Raw genomic sequence first — 18364 nt, 5'->3', positions numbered from 1 at the left:
TTCAGCCTCACTGAGCATGCAAACATTTCGTGGAGTAGGTTTAGTCTAGGCAGACATCCTGGAAGAGGTGTCTCCTCAGCTAAATCGTACAAGAAATAGAGAGCTCGAATTCACGGGGAAATCAACTTGGGCTTGTCTTGGATTTGGTTTGCTTAGGGACCAAATGCACCTGATGAATGGAAAGGTACCCCATTTCCTCTCCCCTCCCTTTTTCCTTCAGTCAGGAGAAGTCTAACTTAAAGGAAGTGGCGAGGGGTCCCCTCTTCCTGGGTCTCTCTTTTTGCCTGTGCTGAGGTAGGTAAACGCATCTCCCTTTCATCTTCTTCCTGCTTCTCCCCTCAGACTGGAGTTCCCATACTGCACTTTGTGGTTTTCACTTAACGAATGTTAATGAGATGGGATTGTAATCACCGGATTTTATAAATATCTCATCCACAAATTGGACCACAAAACCCAAATGAGCCAGCTGAGCATCTGTATTCTGTGAGCCTGTGTTTTCCCCACAGTCTTAACCAAAGGATGTAAAACATGTTCTTGTTTTGAAGCTGTTCAGGCCCATGGGTGTTAGATGCTGAGGACAACTGCTGTTTGCCTGGCCTTAACTCAAGTGGCTTGTTGGGTATGAGCCTTTCACACAGTCCTGGGTGATGTAAGGGATTTAGGCTTGATCAATTATACCCTTTTCAAGTTAACGCTAGAAAAATGAGAAATTGATTTTTTTGATGAAACAATATTTTAGAAATTCCGGATATAAAAATGGGATTTGACCTCTCTTATCAAGTCAGCTATCATCATGATGATTACAGTCTACAATTATGCCATATTTTGTATGTCATGGCCTAGTGCGACCAGCTTGTCAGATTTGTTCGGGGAGAGGGTAGAGCCATGATAAAGCATCCAGCTGCGACTGCTCTGTGGTGTGAAGGGGAGAACCCGGAGGACCTATCTTGTTCAGCAAGTCTGCTGGAGTGAGAGCATCGTCAGACCTAAGCATCAGAATCTGACCGTCCTGCCTAATCTCTCTGCAGAGATCTAATAAGCAGAAACTATACTGAATGATTTTTCTGGTGTTTCACGTTTTACTGGATATTTCTTATTTTTACACAATATGCTTCTATTACTGTGCCCAAATCATAACCAAACAATAAGCGAAGAGATGACATGTACTGCAGACAGCCTATCGACTTACTGATAGGTTAACAGCATTTTGAAGGTAGGGCTAAGCTTTACTCACTTTAGCTCAGCACCTAGCACAATGCTTGGCCCATAGAAGGGACTTAATTACTGTTCATTGAATATTTGAAAATAATAGTCTAGCTTGGAACTATCTGAAGACTAGTTCCCAGGCTTCTCCACTGCAGAAACATGAAAGAGATCCCAATTCTTAAAAATTTACCAGTAAAAAATGTTGCTTGCTTTGGGTAAGTGACTATGTGCAAGGTGATGGGTTAATTTGAATGACCTAGTAAATGAAACAAAAGATAAATATCGTGGGATGAGAATATGAGCGATTTAGTTGAAAACCACTACCACCATACCTCTTCATATCTGGGAACATGAATGACTGTGACTTTAACTTTCTTAACTATTCACTCCCAGACATTGGGCCTTTTTTTCAATACCATTTATTTGATCACTGATTTAAAATGTCGTTATAATCACGTACTGAATTCTTGGATCTGCTCTCAGAATTTCTGTTCTAGAACAGAATATACTGATTTTTTTCTGTCTACTCATTCACTAATAATACACTTTTAATTATGGTAACTTTCTATATGTTTTAATATCTGCCAAAGCTAGTCATTCATTACTAATTGTTTTCCAATAATTTTTTTGGTTGCTTTTTGCATAGATAGTCTTTAGGCTGAATTTAATAGTCACTTTGTCAAGTTAAGTTGTTTTTTGCTTGCTCTCTGCCTTCTATTCCCAAAATCTGGTTGGAACTCTTCTGGGAACTGTGTTAAATTTATTTATTAATTTGTGAGAAAATTGACTAATTTATGACGTTACATCTCTCAATTTGTATATCTCCCACTACGGAGGCAACAATACAGAGTATAGCGTGGAAACAACCAAACTAAGAATCAAGGTGTGTGAATTCTAGTATCTGCCAAGTTATAACTATGTGCCTACTTATGCTGCAGTTTTCTCATCTCAGACATGGAAAAACATAAATACCTTTACATATCTGAGGTTTTAATACTTCTGGGGCTTTTAATGATGTACTGTCCATTGTTTGACAGAATATAGGTACCCTCCTCTCAATTCTAGGATTTTGTGTTGATAAAAAATGAGATTATAGCTCAATACATAGAGGACTTCTAATTCTTGTTAGGGAGCAGGAAGTTCCAAGAGACCACTGCCTCCACCCCAAAAGGTGAATAAGTTAGGTAAGCTATAGTATCATAACTTTAACAACTCATCAGACACAAGGCTCCACGAAAAACTATGAGAAGTAATAAATGAATTCAGTAAAGTTGTAGGATACAAGATTAATATACAGAAATCTGTTGCTTTTCTATACACTAATAATGAAAGAGGAAGGAAGAAAATAATCCTATTTAAAATCGTATCAAAAAGAATAAAAATACCTAAGAATAAACTTAACCAAGGAAGTGAAAGACCTGTACTCTGAAAACTGCAAAACACTGATGAAGGAAACTGAAAATGATACAAAGAAATGGAAAGCTATCCCATGTTCGTGGATGGGAGGAATTGTTAAGTATTGTTAACATGGCCATACCACCCAAAGCAGTCTGCAGATATAATGCAATCCCTATCAAAATATCCATGACATTTTTCACAGAACTAGAACAAATAATCCTAAAATTTATATGGAACCACTAAAGGTCTCGAATAGCCAAAGCAATCTTGAGAAAAAAGAACAAAGCTTGGAGGTAACATACTCCCTGACTTCAGACTATGCTACAAAGCTACAGTCATCAAAAACTTTTTCACAGCAAAAGAAACCATAAAATGAAAAGACAACCTACTGAATGGGAGAAAATATTTGCAAATGTTATGACGGATAAGGGGTTAATATCCAAAATACATAAACAGCACAAAAAAACCTCAGAGAGCTCAGGACAGACAGAAACTTAAGGGAAATACAATTCAGAAGTAATAACCTGTTTCTAGGAGGGAAGAGCAGGGCAGTGGGAGGGAGAGAAACATGCTAGAGGCAGGGATAAGAAGCCAGCTTAGCTTCAGGTAACCTAAAAAAATTAAGTGTTTTATTGATCTATAATTAACATACATTTCAAATATTTGAAGTGTAAAATTTGATATGTTTTGCCATTACTATATACCTATGAAACTATCACCACAATCAAAATAATGAAGTTTCTTTGTGTCTCCTTTGTAATCCTTCCTTCTCAACCCACCCTCCTCACCCTGCCTGCATCCCCAGGCAATCAATGATCTGCTTTTTGTCAGTATGAGATTAGCTTGTATTTTCAAGAATTTTATGTAAATGGAATTAAGCAGTATGAACTCTTTTAGGTTTAATTATAATTATTTAGAGGTTTACCTATATTGTTGACTGTGTCAATAGTTCATTCCTCTGTATTATGGGGTAGTATTACCTTGTATGGCTATACCACAGTTTTTTTCAGCTTGTGTAAGTCTCTGGCAAAATCTTTTTCCTGAGAGTGGACCTTTGTTATGGATAAGGCTCTGGTTGGGTATATTCAAAATGATCACTCTTCCTCTCCCCCTTCTAGAGCTATAAACTGTATGATTCCTTTTGTATGAAGTCTAAGAACAGGGAAAGTAATCCATGGGGATAGAAACCAGATTGTGTTTGTCTCTGGGGCAGGATAATTGACTGAAAGGTGATAAATGGAAATTTCAAGATTGACTGAAAGATTTTATATGTTGTTTTAGGTGTCAAAAGTCATTGAACTAGGGCTTCCCTGGTGGCGCAGTGGTTGAGAGTCCGCCTGCTGATGCAGGGGACATGGGTTCGTGCCCTGGTCCGGGAGGATTCCACATGCCGCGGAGCGGCTGGGCCTGTGAGCCATGGCCGCTGAGCCTGCATGTCCGGAGCCTGTGCTCCGCAACGGGAGAGGCCACAGCAGTGAGAGGCCCGCGTACCAGAAAAAAAGAAAAAAAAAGTCATTGAACTAAACACCTAATATTTGTGTACTTTATTATATGTAAATTATACTTCAAAAGAAAAATCCTGCCTATAGATATGGAAAAACACAGTAATGTTAGCCAAGTGTCTGTAGTCATGGAGATCCTGATGAACGGAGATACCAGCACAAGCCTAGATGAATAGCTCGGGAGAGGGAAGTTGGTGCCCACCACTCACTTCGTGAGCTTGCATCAGTCACTTCACTTCCCTGGGTCTTAGTTTCCTCCTCTATGGAAAGAAGTGGCTAGAACAGGTGATCAGTAAGTAGCATGATCTTATATATTGTCCACATCATGGCATTCTTGAGAGGGAGGTGAAGCTCTCATACTCATGAAGCCAGGAGAAGAGTGGTAAACTGCTCCTCTCCTGGGCAGATGGGGAGGAGTTATTATCCTATCAGATAGGGTCTCTTAAATGGCAAAGTGACATTTTGTGAGGTGACAGCCTCGGTGTCAGCAGCAGTCTAGATCTAGGAGTTGTATCTTATGTGTGATCTCATGGCTTCTGTTTGATCTCTTGATGTGTCAGGATTTGTCAGCATAGCTGCTTGCAGGTCAGTGAGAGAGGTTTTTATTTAGAAAAGCCTCTAGTTCTTCCAGTCAATGGGCTGCTGCCTTCCACTTCTATGGAATAATAAAGACTTTCTAGTAGTAAGACATTGACATTTCTAGGTTAAAAACTGTTTTTGAAATGAAGCTAATTCTCAGTAGGATGAAAAATGGATCCTGCTTTCACCTGTTCTGATAACGTGAAAATAGTGGGCCTCCTTTACAACCATCACCTTATTTTTTTCACTCTTTGGAGGCAACCGATTAACCTGTATTTATAAAACTCATAGAGATTATAAGCTATTAGGGTCACCTCTGTGCTGCCAAAGCTTTGAAGGGACTGAGAAGAAGGTTCTAAGTGACTAGGGTTCTGGCCACTCTGAAAAATAATAATGTCAGTTTGATGGACTTCAGTTCTCTAAAAGAGACATCTCGCTAGAATCCATTCCTAGGAAGAATCCAGTGGGTACTCTACATTTGTATATAGAAGTGAGAGGGACTAGAAGACATCTCGGAGGTGACTGGGAAAGGCTCCCAAAGTCAGTGAGCGTCCCTCAGGTCCTAGGAAGGGAGTGGGGCTTAGATAAATAAACAACTGTATTTGTAAATAAATCTAGTCTCTCAGATGGTCAGCGCAGGAGGCAGCCGTCTCATTTGTATGCTAAATAGGACCTCTTTGTCTCCACACGTGCCCCAGTCGGTGGATCCTGTTTTGAGAATCAGGAGGGGAGATTCTAATTCTGGGTTTGCCCTGGGAAGGTCAGATTGCCTGGTGGTAAGTGCATGGGCTTCATTAGCATGACCTTTGGAGGTTGGTAACCACCTGAGAGGATGGTAGAGGAGATAAAATGAGATGTTTCAAAATCCTTTGGCGTACTCCCTGGTACATCGTTCTGTAAATTCCAATACTAGAAAGTTAGATTCTCAGGTTCTGCATGGCGCCTCCTCAGTCCTTAACCTTTTTCATGCTGTTGGATCTCTTTGACAGTCTGGTGAAGTCTGTAGACCATGTCTCATAATTTAAAAAATGCAATAGTTATATTGCATATAACTATCAAAATAGTGAAAACAAAAATTTTGATATAGTAATATATTTTCTTAAATTAATGCATTAAATGAGATCTAGTAGTGGCTTTAATACCCATTTATTTCGAAGTAGTGATGAACATATTTTAAAATATCTGCTGCAATTTAATGTATTAAAATATCTGGGATTTCTATTGGTAGCAGAGTCACAGATATTGCTAATATCACTGTGATTTGTTGCCTATTTTCATAATTGAAAGCAATTTGTAAATTTCAATTAGAGATTAGTCAAAATAAAGATGTAATTTGTTTTGCATCTAGATTCAGGGACCTCTTGAATTCTGTTTAGGGAGAACAACTGTTTCCCAGGACTTTTGGGGATAGTCCTATGCAAACTGGGACAGTTGGTCACTTGGACCCCAGGTTAAGCTCTGGGAGCTTCATAGTAAGATGTAAATTTCTTTCTTAAAGGCAAGATATTACCCTACTATTACCTTTTCATCTATCAGGAGGAATTCGAATTAGCTTCAATGACCAGACTTATCCGATGATATATTTCCTCTAAATCTATTTTGCTTTAATTAAAAAAAAAACTTTTTTGTTTTAAATTTTCAGTAGATCCTATTGTGTTTTCATTGTTGCTGTTGGAATGCTGACACGTGCATCACTGATTACAGATAACAATGGTCGTTTCAAATCTAAGCAGTTGCCTTTTGGTTAGAGGAGTCTGAAAGCCAAGTACAGCTTAGGGGTGTACAGAGAAGCCACGCAGCCCACTATGGCACGGGGCGGAGGAGGTGGGTGCCGACAGGGGTGCAGGAAGCTGAAGATGCACTTTGTTTCTGATGTCCTTGTGCTTTTCTCAGCACGATCGTGCAAAGGGGCTGAGAGTAAGGGTCAAGGGACTTAGATTCCGGTCTTGCATCTGCATTTACAAGCTGTGTGACTTAGGAGAAGTCAGCCACTCCTCTGAGCCTCTGAAGTTCCTTCCAATGTTAATATCCTCTGCTTGTCAATCTGAGAAGCCATTCACCTGGAGCATATCATCCCTTGGTGTCCTGTTTCTAGATGGAGGACAGGAAGTATGCTGGGGTTGCTTTGACCAAGACATTTTCCTCCTCACTCCGCACTTTGAGCCAGGTCCAGAGAGCCATTAGTCATGGCTCATGGAGGTGCTGACTCCTGTTCTGCAGGCTCCCCACAGGGAACGCTGTGGAGGATGAATGGGACCCCACTGGCATCTAGCTGAAGTGAGTTATTTGGGACAATTCTCTGTGGAGATTGATATTCCTGTGTGTGGTTATAAAAGTGTGCAGGCCTATTGGTTTTTCCTGTTTAGCTTCCATTGTTTGGTTGAACATTAGCTGATGGATAAGGATGCCTCCCTCTGCGGTCCCAGTGCTTCATCCTGTCAGGGTGTTTGCTTATGGAAAGGGCTGAGCCATAGGCCAGGTCTCCACATCCCCTGAGGAAATCTTAGATTTTTAAATTGTGTTCAGAATGGAATCATTGGATTTTCTGGGTGGGAGAGGAAAGGAACAAAATAATCAAACATTTTTTTCCCTGATTATAAAAATAAATGTTCATTGGAGAAAGTTTAGAAAATTACAGAAAGGCACCAAAATTTCACCATGTGGGGAGAGCCATTGTTAATTAATATGCTGGTGTCTCTCCTTCAGGTAGGGATATGAGGGAAATGCCATAATCAAATATCTGAAGGGATTTCTGAATATATCTACTCATGACAACTGTCTCTATTATTCTGAGAGCTTCATGCTGAAATTAAGTAGTGTGTGCTGACGACTCAGAGCTATTTACTTTAGAAGAAAAGCATTGACAACCACAGTAGAATATTCTGGCTGGGTGGGACAGGCCGACCACAGAGGAGTAAACTCTCCTACGTGAGGCTGTTCAGTGCTAAGACCATACACGGAGCCGCACTGTCTTCCTGTCTCTGAAGCTGAATGAAGCATTTTCTGTTGATAGAAATGATACTACCAAGGAGACAGGACTAGCTGCTGCAGGAACTTTACAGATACAACTCTAAGGAGAGCCACAGGCAAGTCTGAGCAATTGTGCAGTTAACAAACACCGAGTATCTCTTGTAAGAGTCAGAGTAAAGGACACAAAGAAGTATGGGACGTGGTCCTTGCCCTCAAGTAGCTTACATTAGTTGGGTTACAAGGTGCAAAGCATAAAATACAAAGCAAGATGAGCTAAAGGTCAAAGAAGTAGCAAATACAAGGAATGCCATCAATGGTGGGGATTTGAGGGCCGAGTAGGAGGGAGAGCGATCTCATTCAAGATGCGGAAATGGGAGTGGGGAATGGGAGTGGGGGATGCACTCCTACCTGTGGGGGGGTGGGACCTGTACCTGGATACCAAGAGCTTAAACTAGAACAATTTCTATATGCAAACCATCTTTTGGTGATACCCATTTTTGAAAGCTTAAAGTCTAAGGAATTGTATTAATCTAGGTTATATGTTGGTGATACATTAACCCCCAAATCTCAGTGGTTTAACAGCTTGGCTTGGCTCACTTGGACACCTCTGGAAATGCAAAAATCATGAATAGCCTTCTGAAGATGCCAGTTTTCTATGAGGCTGTTGGGAATCTGCCCACTCCAGCTTCCTGCCCCTCTTCCCATAGCCACTTTCTCCCTCCCTAGAGGGACTGTTTGTCTTTTTTCATCACAGTGCTGCCGCCTATTTTAACCCTTGAGCTTCTTCCGTGTATCCCCAAACTGGCAGCAGAGGAGGCCAGACTCCTAGTTCCAGCTCCCGGGGTTATCCTGATAACTCTGTACTTACGTGGGCTGGGTTTTGGGTGCTGTGGGCTTGCCGAGTCATGTTCCAAGGGCCTGGCTCGGGGGACACCATCACAAGCCGGAGATTATTGTGGTGTGTGTATCTCAAGGGCAATCCCTGGTTACAGAACAAGGTGAAATCTGGAGTTGGCATTACTGTATCCAGCCAGGGGCAGATGAGGACACCAAGCTGGGAGCTGAGTGGGAGGGGCACTCTGGGGAGATAATATGTGAGGAAAGTCAGTGCAGTTAGACGGAAGGGAAACGAGCAACTTCCCTGAAGCAGAATGCTGGGACCGTTTAAAGGAGCTGCCAGACAGTTCACAACACACAACAGGGGAACAGTCTAGGTATTCAGCAAAAGAAACACAGGGAATTACAAAGATTAAAGAGGATGACAAAGTTCTTTGGTCCCTTGTCCCTGGTTGGTAGCTCAGGATTCTCTTCTTTAGATAGTATCCAGATCAGCCCAGCCTTCCTCCTTTTATACCAAAGACCCACTGAACTTACCTCTTCCATGGTTCCTTCTTTCTGCTCTAGTGTTCGCTGTATTCATCACCTGGAAAATTCCCTCTCTTAGTCAGGGCTGGATCCAAAGAGTGAGAATGGACAGATCATGTAGGTTCCCTGGCACCAGTGGATTGTTTCCTGGTCTAGAACATCTAGGTGAGGGTGCGGGGATGTCTTCCATCTGGGAACCCTCAGCTACCAACAGGAAAGACCATTTAGGCCATTTAAGCCTCCACATTTCATGTAAATAATCTTATCTCCTAAGAATGAAGGCTCCAAGTAGCCTTTCTGGTCTTGACATAATTTAATGCAGAAAACTTTCTTGTACATGTTCCATTTTGAAGGATGTAATGCTTCCAAACTGGACAAAACAAATCTATGTAGCCATTTCATTTTCTGGTTTTCTATTTAACTCTGACCTCTCTCTTCTTTAAGTCACTCAAGCACCCTCCTTTACTATATCTACACTTCATTAAAGATAGTTTCAGTGTGTTCCATTTCTGAGAAAAATATCTCCAACTAAATTTCCACCTTACTTCCCAATAGGCTTTGTTTACTGATTAGGTCACAAAGGTTTCTGGAAGCTAAATCAGAAGTATTCGTGTTTGTGGCTAAAGTTGTTGAGATCTATATCTATATATCTGTGATGTCTGCTGCAAGATGAGAATGAGTTTTAAATTGATCTTTAAGTGTCGAACAACTATGTCCACTGGAACATTTTAGACATCTCTTCTGAACTTATACTTCATGTCATGGGTTGGTCAACTTTCATGTTTTCTCCTACATGTTTTTTTCTTTCAATGTGGTGCGTGTACCCCAGCCAGAAAACTCACTTATACAAGACCAGTATCCCTGGCACTGAGCATCTCCTTGGTGTGGGAAATGAGCTCTTTGTATACTAGGAACTTTTTTAGAATTTGTTGATTTTGGTGGTGATGTTTGATTTGTTTCTGAATCCACTGTTGGAAACACATCCATTTATTGTCTATAGATTTCAGAAAGCTGTATAAAATATAATTTAAGAACATAATTTCCACCACCCAGTAATGCTGTTTGGCTCTTACGGTATGGGTTTGTTAATTTTGAAGGGGAATAATGTCACCAGGAGCACATGTGAGTCTGTGATCACTGAATTGTGTTCCATGGGTCCTTGAATGTGGGTCCTTGAATGTGGGTCCTTGAATTACTTGGTGGATGGGGTAATATTGTAAATGGATGTAGTGGGTTGAATTGTGGCCCCTAAAAAATATGTCCACCTGGAATGTGACCTTATTTGTAGTAAGGATCTTTGCAGATGTAATAAGGTAAGGATCTTGAGATGAGATCATCCTGGATTAGAGTGAGCTCCAAATTTCTTATAAGGCAAATCCTTATAAGACAAGAGAATGGGAAACATATAGACACACAGAGAAGGCCGTGTGAAGATGGAGCCAGACTGGAGTTATGTATCTAAAAGCTAAGGAATGCCAAGGGCTGCTGACAGCCCCAGAAGCAAGGACAGAGACATCAAACAGTTCTTCATCAGAACTCCCAGAAGGAATCAACCTTGCTGATGCCTTGAATTCAGACTTCTGGCAGAATAAATTTCTGTTGCTTTAAGCCACCAAGTTTGTGGTGATTTATTATGACAGCCCTCGAAAACTAATACAATGAAGGTTGTCAAATGATATATTTTGCATACAGGAAGGAGCATGTTACTTAGAGAAAGGTTTGGCAAACCATAGCCCCACAGGCCAAATCTGGCTGCTGCCTGTTTTTGTAAATAAAATTTGTTGGAACACAGCTGTACTCATTCATGTATCATCTCTAGCTGCTTTTGTGCTACAATAGCAGAGTTGAGTAGTTGTGACAGAGACTGTGAGACCCACAGTGATGAATATACTTACTCATTTATTTTGGGTGCAGATACAGATTTACTTAAGAGAGGGACAATAATAGGGAATAGGGAGTTCTGTAGTTATTTCATTGGCCACCCTTAATAAATCTGCTTTGAAAATCTGTATGTTCTAATTCTGAATTTGCTTTTACAGTCACATCTCTCCTGTAGAAGTAGAGATATTGATTTTAAAAAGTTGAACAAAATAACTGGTCTATGGGATTTGTGTAGCCTCAAGGTAGATTATTTACCTCATCCTACTCATTCTGACTTCTTGGACTTATTGTGAACTGGAAACACTGTTAGGTTGGTAGGATTGAGTAAGCAATAAACATACTCTCAGAATAATGAAAAGAGCTATCTATCATTGTATTGAAGGTCCATCTCTCCCATGTGGTCCTGGGTGCTTCTTATTTGATTAGCAATGAGGATGTGATTGGATGGGCTTTCTCCTTTGATGAGTGAAGTTTCTCCCAGCTCCCAAACAAGAGAAAAAGTAACTGAATTAAGTAGCACACACAATAGCTTATTTACTTACCTTAGCATCGTATAAAAATAGGCATTACTTCTCTGTTGGGGAGTCATCCTCATTGACGAAGCATGCTTTCCTCCTAACCTTTTTGCTTTTCTAAAGCCTTTTAAACTTTTCTTGTGAAACAAAGATTTAAAAATTCGATCATTGAACTTCTACTTGAACATTTCTGACTGGCTTTGAAAAAGACTTCTCTTACAAAAATTTGTCATACCTCTTGAAAATCCACTTAAAGGGATTTATAGAGGGAAACAGTCATTGATGTTCAAACATTCAGTTACAAAGACGTTCATCAAAGCACTGTTTACAGCAAAGAAAAATGGCAAAGAACGCAAACTTAAATTTGAAACAACAATGGAGAATTGGTTAAATAAGATACAGCTTCCATTCTGTGAGCCTATCAAAGAATATTTAATAACATGGAAAGCTGTTCTTGATATATTTTTAAGTGGAGAAAAATCAAAAGAACGCAACAGTATGCATGGTTTAGAACAAACACACACTCAAAAACAGGTGAAAGTTTTAGGTATTTTTTTATAGTCTTTTGCTTATCTCTATTTTCTAATATTTTTTCAAAGAATATTTTTATAATAATAAGAAAAAAGAGTTAAAATGAGCAGATTTTCCTTTCAAATATTTTCATTTAGAATTGAGAATTGTTAGTTGATATAAAAATAACTGTTGTTTGCGTCCCAGAAAATTGATAAAGTACTTAAAATGTGGCTCGCTAGGACAATACATTTAGATAAGTCACTTTAACTCCTAAGCCTTGGTTTCTTCATTTGGAAACCAGAGCATTGAATTCATTGAATCTCTAAGTTCCTGGTCACCTATGATATTCTGAGTGGTATGAGATAGTGTTCAGAGCAGCCTGTTCACCAAGCTAACTTACTCACTGAGAATAGCGTGCTCAAAATGGGGGATACCTCAGCTATTGAGGCTGGTGTGGGCCACCCCGGGCCTTTGGACCCTGTAGAAGGCCCGCTGGAGAAGGAGCCCACACTCTTGCTTAGACTAACGCAGAAAGCTGATTGCCTTACTGACCTGGGAGCCTTGGGTCAAGTTGGCCCCTTTCTTTTTTTTTTTGCGGTACGCGGGCCTCTCCCTGTTGTGGCCTCTCCCATTGCAGAGCACAGGCTCCGGATGCGCAGGCTCAGCAGCCATGGCTCACGGGCTTAGTTGCTTCGCAGCATGTGGGATCTTCCCGGACTGGGGCACGAACCCGTGTCCCCTGCTTCGGCAGGCGGACTCTCAACCACTGCGCCACCAGGGAAGCCCAAGTTGGCCCTTTTATAGGTGGGGTTTCTTTAATTTTCTGTCTTGGTCAAGCTGTGGCAGTGCATTTTCTTAAGGAAAAAAAAATTCTACTTTTAAAATTTAATTTGTACCAATTGGCCCCAGGCAAAGAGAGCCTGCAATAAGCTTGGTGTCAATTTCACGTTTTGCTGAAGTTTGTGAAGTGTTTTGTTTTGTTTTAGAATAACTTAACCCCTTCTCTGTGAGAGGTGATGGGGGGAATCATCAGCTTGTCAAGTAGTTTTCAGAAAATATAAGCCCTGAGTATTACAGCTGGTGTCTAAAGTTTTTATTGCCTTCACTCGAATTTAATGGGGCATCCTTTACTCTGTTTGCCTCTCCCTTTCTCTCTGTCACCTGCATCCCAACATTCCCTGGAGCTGCATAGGGTAAATGATATTCCCCTGTAATGTGTTGAACAATTTCCCCAGTAAGACTTTTAAGTTCCTTCAGGAGGGACATTGTGATTTTGCTCATTTCGTATCCTGTTCCTATCCTGCCTGGTGTTATACATAAGTGACCATTAAGGACTTTTGATTTGAATCAGAGAGTACTGCAACAAACCCTCTCTGATGTAACCCTGTTTAGCGAAGGTGGGGTCTTTCCAACCATACTGTATTTTTTTTACCCTACATAAGTTCTCCTTTTGCTTAACATTACAATCAGGGTGCACTTTGGTGCATTAATATGCTGGGACATTCTTAATGTTGGAGCATAGATATTGAGAAAAACAATTCTGGGACTGTTCATTCATTCAGTCAACAAATACTTATTCATGGTGCTATCTGAGGCAGCAGAGTCAGAGCAGAGTGAGGACTTTTGGTGTCTGTGGTGTAGGCACAAAGATGGGAAGGGAGATAAAAATAAGTAGAAGTGATATTCAGACTCTATGGTGTATCCATCCATCCATCCTGCCAGCCAACAAATATAAATTGATAGCCTACTAAGTTCCTAGCACTGTTATGGGCGCTGGGGGCACAGGCTGATTAAAGCAGGCAAATTTATCTGTTTTGGAGTAGGTAGAGTTTATAATATAGTGGGAGACACAGAAAATCTATGAATAAATAAATAAATGCTATCATTTCAAGTGAGGAAAGAAAATACTTTGAGAAAAATAACACAGGATAAGGGGATGGAGGCTGATGGGGTCATTCAGGGCAGATGGTCTAAAGAGTGACTGGAATAGTGTGAAGATGCCAAGAAAAGAGCCCTGGACTGAGAATCAGTTTCTCATTTTAACTGTGCCACTAACAGTGCAGCATGAACCAAGTCCTTAAGCATCCCTCTCTCACCTGATTAGTGATGAAATAAAATGATGTATTTGACTGTAATATTCAAGAGTAATGTATTATTATTAACAACATTAAGGCCTGTTGCATGATTTGCATTTAAAGGACCTACGGAAAAATTGGGCATGGGGGAGGTATTAGTATTTGTGGCTAGTTCATGGCCGTAGACAGCCAAGTTCAACCTTTCTGGAGTTCTACAAATCTCCAAGGAGAAATCCTCAAAACACAGGGAATGAAGAAAGGAGGATGCATTCAGTGTCTTTGTTGGATGCAGTGTGTGTGTGTGTGTGTGTGTGTGTGTGTGTGTGGCTGTGGTGGGGTCTTCCGAATGGGACAGAGACAACGAGCATTGTTTTCCAGTGCACAATAAAACAGTTTATTTAAAAACAACGCATTCAGTACTGTGTTTGGCACACGAGGCAATGAGGCAGGCACATTCACACTTAACAGGTACATTTGGGGAGCTGTTGAAGCAAATCATTGCATTTTCTCCATAAACTACAGTCACAATATACACGCGATTACCTTTACAAAAGAAAAAGATGATTGTCCTTGTTCACCAGGAAGGCAGGAGGTTATTTACATGTTCCTCAGTCCAGCATGCTGGCTTCCTTTAGGTCTCCATGGCCCTGTCAGTCTGGCAGCTTGTTTCTAAGAGCAGCTGAGGCTGCCTCTCACAAGAGATGTCAGCCTGGGTCCTAAGGGTTGAAGCTTCTTCCAAAGAGCAAGAGGTCTTCTGATTTAGCTGGGAAGGAGTGAAGTCTTCAATGCCAGTCTCTCAGCATAAAATAGCATTTCCAGAACAAATGCGCTAGGTGCGTGGGGGGAGGGCTCCATGGTTATGACAGCACAAGAAGCACTTATTTTCCCTGACACATGCTGCCTCCCCATTTCTTTAATAACTTACATGCACTGTCCTCCTACCTTTTGGTTCCATCATTACACTATAAAGAACTTTGTAACTCATCCTACACTGATATAACATTCCTTAAAATGATGCTAAAATGAAATGGTGGAATCAAGTGGTTAAATGAGAGAAGATACCGTAGACATTCTTTTGCCTTGTTTTCTGATTTATGCTTTCACGATGGATTGTCAACTTTCCTTCTAAAGAACGGAGGCAGTATGGTGTGCTGTAGTAGAATCAGTGGTGGGGAGACCCAGACTCTAATTCCAGTTAACTAGCTGGGCAGATAAGCTTCCTACTGTGAACCTCAGTCGTCTCACGTCCATGTTCACCTAGAATCTAGACCTGAGTGAATGTCTAGATCTGTGAAGTTCTGCTATGGACTTAGGTGCCTGTCCTATGTGAGTAAATGAAGCAGCATCTGGTAAACCATGGTATTTTTGTTCTGTGTCCTGGGTGAATTTCAGTGCTAATTGCTGATGTTCCCGCGTTTGGATCTCAACCCGTCAATAAACCCCTGCCAGGGCTCTTGGCTGTAAGGCTGCTTTCTGCCTAGCAAGGGCTTAGATCTGGATCTTGAAACGAGGTTAAAGAGTATTTCTCTCACGGATACCAGTTATACTAAGTCTTGTAAAATGGTCTGGATTCTAGATTTCAGAGGGAAGTCTCCCCTTCCTTTTTGAAAATAATTAAATGACTTTATTTCACCTACGTACATTGACCAAACCTCTGTTCCATTATCTACCAGATTTTCTCCCTACCCTCCCTAGCTAAAGATGTTATGGAGGTGGCTGGTTACTCAATGCTGGTTTTTCTGTTGATTTATTCATAATAAAATGGGGGCTACTGTCAAATCCCTTCTGTTTGTAACTATGGACTTAACCTCTTTGGTGTCCAGAAAAGAGCCAGAGGATGAAGCCCTTCTTTGTGCCCAGGCTCCATGCAAATTGTTCTGAATACAGAAGAAAACATTTTAACATGTACCTGACTCATTTAAAATAAAATGTAGTGTGTTAAGTATAGAGAAACAAGCTCATTTTGGTAACTGTTAAGAAGAACAGAAAACAGAGGCATACCCTGGCCTTTGGAACATAATATAGAAGATGTCCAAGTTGAGCTTCAAACATTCACAGTCTAGAAAGGTTTTACAGAACCTATAGGATATTTTACTACGGCAAGGAAAGCGGATTTGGTCCTTTATGATCTGTTTTTGATTTACTACATGCAGAATAAAAACCTATGGCCACTTATTGTATGTAAGGAATTAAGTACATTTTTTTTCCAGCATTACCTTCCAAAGGACTTAATTAAACCCTAAGAATGACTTACATCAGAAAACCTTTAATTTGCAAACAAAGCTTGTTCTGTGGCTCACTAGGGTATCTGATTTCTAGATACTCAGGAAATAGGGCTTTCACTTATAACTAGTGGTGAGGAAGAAGGAAAGTCATGCTCAATACCCAGGGACTGCAGTGGCCAAATGTTTTCTGGTAGAGTTTTTTCAGGGTCCAGCCTTACACTAGCTTAGCTAAGGGCGAGGCATCATACGGTGCCTTCCTTTACAGTTTTCCCAGTAGCATTCTTATTTAGTGGTGTTTTTAGCCCACTAGGAATTTTCTGAGTGCAAATAAAGCCCAGCCGAGTGCATACTCAAGCTCCAGATGTGGGCATGATGCTTAGCTGAGTGTCCCCCTGGTAAGGCAGAGACATTTGAACTACGAAGCCTCTCCAGGTGTAATGGGTCCAGGTAAGCATATTGGATGTGTTTTTTCCCCTGCTCCTTTGCAGGCACTAATTTCTGGATGCCTGTCAATCTTGTGCCAGAAGGTTGAGGAGAGGACAGAGAAAATTAGAGAACTGGGGAAACAGGCGATGGACTACAGGATGTAAGAAAAGATCAGCCAAACGTGGTTTCAACTGGCAGTTAAAGAATGTTTACCTGGAAGGTCAACTTTAGAAATCAGACAAGCCATGGCTAGTAATTTCCTAAGGTTCTGAGGGGTTTGTTGAGTGCTTCCTAAGAGTCATATGGCTAGGGAATATTTTGAACACCTTAGGGTCCTTAGCCTCAAGGACCAATAATATACTAAAAAGTAGTAGAACTGATCAAGGTGGAAATGCCTCTCTCTGCAGCGGGGGGGCCCTCGGGAGTCCCTCCAAAGCCACTGCTAGTCGTCCTATTTGGTATCACTGACTCAGAAATTGTTCAGGCAGTGCTGTGCTGGAGCCAGCTCATAGTGGCTCCTGAGAACATATTGTGACATTTTCAGCTGGTTGACATCAAGTTAGTAGTTTGAAATTGGCTATGATGAGAGTATTTACACCATGGAAACTGGCAAGTCCTACAGATCAGGGCTTCATCGTTCTTCATAGCCAGTTGTTAAACATTTAGCAGCACACCAGAGAGCTAAAGCTGTCTCTTAACCCCACAGAAGGGAACTCAAAAGAGGTCTTTACTATCTCTGATGATTAAAGGCTTTGCATGTGCACAGCTATAGTAAGGAGCCTGGCTACAGCCTCACTAGGATGGAGACGCCTCATTCAACAGAGCCTGGCACAAGGCAGCCAGTGCCAACCGGCCACCTCTCTTATACTCACTTGGTCTTAGAACTTTAGCTTCTTGATTTTTTTTTCTTTTTTGACTGGTTTCATTTTAATCCGAAGATGTGTGCATTTGGGGCATTACCTGGGGGTTGAGAGATCAGACCACTTGAGGAATATTTCAGGCTCTGGGAATGACATCTAAGTAGAATCTGAATGAATTGTTTAAGTTCCCTGTTTCTCAGTCTATCTATTTATAAATATGAGTGACCTGAGATCTGTCTCTTAGTTTGAAATATAAAGAGTGAAACATAAAGAGCTGGCCTTGAGGTAAAGTATGTTAAAGCTATGTTCCCCGCTCTGTCTTCAGGCTTGCATCCATTCTGACTAAATTAACCAGTAACTGTTCACTTACGAATTAGTGACTGGTCAGTTTAGCCAAAATAGTTGAATGGTTAAGTCACTAAGACTGTGTCTATGTTGCCATGATAACTCCAGGGAACAGATCTGATATTAACTGCTTGAAGCGTGATAAGCATTCAACTACTTTGGTCAACATGGCATACATGACTTTGCTCTATATTTTTGTTTCTCAAATTGTGGCCACAACAGAATCACCCGGGAATCTTTGTAAGCTGGGCTTATTCCAGGACATTCTGAGTCAGAGGTCTGGGGTGGGGAGCAGGGATTGTATCAGCTTCTCCTGTCATTCAGCTTTGCTTGCCAGACTGTGAGTCCATTGTAATTAACAACAAGAGAGTGAGCTTCACTGAGGATAAAAACATCTGTTCAAACACATATATCTTCAATAATAAGTCATCACAATGAAAAGAAATTTTAAGAAATACTGCATAATACAATGATGACATTCTAAAATGTTTCCCATTTCAAATG

Source organism: Grampus griseus (genome assembly GCF_964374135.1).
Source record: "Grampus griseus genome assembly, chromosome: 12".
Classification (NCBI taxonomy): domain Eukaryota; kingdom Metazoa; phylum Chordata; class Mammalia; order Artiodactyla; family Delphinidae; genus Grampus; species Grampus griseus.
Note: the sequence above shows the minus strand (reverse complement) of the source record.